General features: G+C 46.4%; 1 long non-coding RNA gene across 1 annotated transcript; it reads right to left on the reverse strand.

Moving 5' to 3' along the window:
- Nucleotides 1–336: 336 nt before the first annotated feature.
- LOC144094595 (uncharacterized) lies at nt 337–3,009 on the reverse strand. Its single transcript, XR_013306526.1, has 2 exons — nt 2,850–3,009; nt 337–600 (listed from the first exon to the last, which is right to left on the reverse strand). It is a non-coding gene; the product is annotated as an uncharacterized LOC144094595 (long non-coding RNA).
- Nucleotides 3,010–3,587: the final 578 nt, after the last annotated feature.

The raw sequence follows: 3,587 nt of genomic DNA on the forward strand, positions 1-3,587 counted from the left end.
GGCCAGTGACCAGCAATCCTCATCACCATGATTTCTGAGCAGACGGAATGCCGTCAAACCCTCGACTAGATTTTGTAATGTTTTGTCATTGAAATCTGTGCAGGACTGCCTCGCGTCGCACATAGTCTCGTCGCTGGCCAGATTTCGGTTCCAGGTGCTAACGATCGTCCTTGCTTCCAAAATGAGAAAAAATCTGTTTTTGTGTGCCACATAAAAATCGATCGAAAAAAGCCTGGTTGCTCGCGTCACTCAAAAAATCTTTTTCTGAAATTTGTTGGAAGTGGAGAACTCTGCTAAAGTTATTATGGAGGTTTTCAGAGAAAGAAACAAATTGGCTAAATACCATTTAGGCGGGCTGTTTATTAAAAAAAAATAACAGCCGGTAATAGCAGAAGCCTCTGAAATCGCTTGATCACGGATTTGATTTGATGTCCGGGTCGGCCAAGCAGAAATGCGTCATGTTGCAATCTTTCATGCAGCATATTTCCCCGTTCTTGCACTCCATGTCGTCGCATGTTTTCCCGTCGGACTTGAAGCGGCTGCAGTCCTCTTTGTCTCTCTTCACGAAACAAGTAGTCGTCACAACTTTTTCTGCAGAGGCTGAAGCGAGGAAACCGATGTGAATTGCAAGCAAAGGCTCATATCTACTTCGCGGCATTTATGAAAAGTTGTCATAGCGGGATAAGATGCCCAGATTGCTCATAGTAATGGTACAACGCGCCACAAATAACTCACAAATGATAGAAACAAAAGCTTACTTTATGCCAACGTATTGTACACATTACCTGATGCTCGACTTTGCTGCTCCAAACGAGGGGTTATAACAGTATCGCTTGAGCATCAGAGAAGGTTCTACTGTCGCAGGTAAGCAGCCGCGGTGGCTCAGTGGTTATGGTGCTCAACGGCTAACCCGAAAGACGCGGCTTCGATCCGGGCCGCGGCGGTCACATTTCGATGGGAGCGGAATGCTTAAGGAACGTGTACACTGCGATGTCAATGCACGTTAAGGAACTCCAGGTGATGGAACTTATCCGGACCCTTTCACTTCGGCGTCTCTCAAGGCCTACCTGAGTCGCTTTGGGACGTTTACAACCAAAAGCCAAGCAGAACCATATAAGGCGGAGTTAAAAGATGGTATGCTATTTTTGAGATATTGGTCATGCATGGCCTGAGCACTCTTCAAAAAATGACTATAGAAAATATGGCGCACCTGCGCACAGCAACCAAACAAACAATAAATTCGTTTTTTCTGTGTTGGGTTTTCACAACCTCCAGGTTTCTTGTAGCCGTAACAGAGCCAGCAATAGTGGCATTCTACCTAGATGTGCTGTCGGTACGGCAGAAATTTTTGTAGCCACGAATAATTTTAGTTTCATCATAAAGAAATTAATAATAAATAGATACCTAGTCTTTTTCAGGCACAAGAAACATTCCGCTTCCCACCTGCCGCTCACAAATATTAGTGAGCGACCCTTTTACGCAGAAAACACAAAACTTACTTTGATTTCTGTCCCCAGCGAGATGTATCTAATTCCCACCGCTAGCGTCCATCAGATTTAAACGCAGTCTTGAGGAAGATAGATGACGATAACTTCCAGGACCACTTAACGAGTAATTATAGATAGGAAAAATGCATTCAATGTCCACCTAATCGGTCGCGCTCACCTCAATGCGGGGCTCTGGTCGGTAGAGGAATGACTTCCCTGACGATCCTGCTGCTCAGTTCTAGAACCGAAAGGTTTTACTACTTTCGTCGAACCGATTTCGCCGTAGCTTCACATATGACCTTGAACGTCCTAGCTGCGCTGCTGCTATAGCAGTTTATCACGTGACTTTGCCGCGCCACCGAGCCGAGTCCGAGGGCTCCACAACCGTGGAGCGGCTGCTGCCTGACCACGTGATCTAGCCGTGATCTAGCCGACCCTCAGCTAGATAATAAAATTAGCTGCGATTTAACTACTGCTGAACCTGGTTAGAGAGCGAAGGCTGTGGTGTATCGCGGGCAGGTAGACGAGTCTTGGCTTCTTTAACGTTGAGTGCGTTGCGCACACTGGATATGCAGTGCACCCCCCTGCCACCCCGGCAGGTGACAGTTACGTTAATGGTTGATCGCGAGAGGTTGGCCAACGAACGGACACTGCGGCCTATTGCTGCGGTTCCACGTGTATGCCACAACGTTGTGAGCGCTAATGCATGCAGCCCACACCTTTCTCTCACCACCGCCACGTTCCTCAAAGCGCGATTGAGGCGTACACAGACCCAGAGAGCCTGTTATGCGCCCTTCCTTTCCTCAAAATTATCGGAGTCTAGAAAAATGAATGCCGACAGCTTTCGTTTTGTATATCCTGGATTAGCTCAGCTAATCCACTGCCTAAAATTTTTTTCTAATGCAAATAGCATCAGAATCAAGATGACTCCTGAACGCACTCCTAAGCGGACTTCATGTGATTACAAAACGATACATAAATGTCTACAGCTTTTCTCCCCAAGTCTGCCTAACTTTTGGTATTACTTTATGATACGACCAAAAGTGACACATTTGTCAGTGCGTTCACTCTTAAATCTAAATGGTCCTTTGAGCTGGCAACATTCTATGGTTTTCTTAAGCGACTTTCACCGTTAATGCCATTGGCGACAGAGAAAGTCCTTATTTGCTTCTCCACTCCTTGCCCCTAAGTGCGTTTGTATCAACAATACACCCTGGCCAATCCCCTGCCGTTAGTATGTGCCCTTAAGCCTGAGGACATCATTATCGTCAGCATTACACTCTAACAGAAAACCCAATGCAGATATTTTTGCAAAAAGAATGCGTTGTAGACGCGAGTACATTGTTTCATGCGCATGCTTACCATAGTCGGTCCAAAAGTTGACCGCCACGCAAATGAAGAGGCCGAAGGCGGCGAATGCGAGCAAAGCTCCGGGTTTCATGGTATAGACGTGGGGAAAAAATCAGCTGAAGGGCAAAGGCGTTTGGTTGAGCTGACTCCGTAGTCGGACAGTGAATTTAAACTTCCTCCCCTTTTTATACCTATTCTCTGTAGCTATGTAAAGGGATTGCAAACACTGCCCACCGGAAGAGCGTAGGCGTTGTTTCTGTTGTGTTGTCCTTGCCTCGTGGCAACTTCGCCGTAAATCTTCTCTTGCCAGAACTGGAGGCTTATCAGTAGTTCTGGTGCCAGTATCTACCACGGCCTCAGGTTTTAGGTCGGCAACGCTAAAGTTTGTCAAGAGCAACGTGCTGGGAGTCGTAAAACCTGCCCTGCAGCGATCCCACTCCACGCACACCACCCGCATGGCTGACGTCAGCGTTCGTAGGCTGGCAGTAGTCAGACAAAACAAATCATGAAATCGTATACGTTTCGACGTTGGCATGAATTTGCTGTATTTATTTTGTATAGTTGCCCAAAGACAGGCTTATGCTTGTCTTCTCCGTAGAGATTCTGGACAAACTTTGTTTGCGAATGTAAAATAAACAAAACACAAAGCCTTACTGTTACGCTGTCCTGCACCCTCGGAGAACATGAGTGGCGCTACAGCTGTTCGTGTGTTTAAGGTGCGTAAGAATGTTGTTTTGTTTTCATAATATT

Source organism: Amblyomma americanum, chromosome 6, assembly GCF_052857255.1.
Source record: "Amblyomma americanum isolate KBUSLIRL-KWMA chromosome 6, ASM5285725v1, whole genome shotgun sequence".
NCBI lineage: Eukaryota > Metazoa > Arthropoda > Arachnida > Ixodida > Ixodidae > Amblyomma > Amblyomma americanum.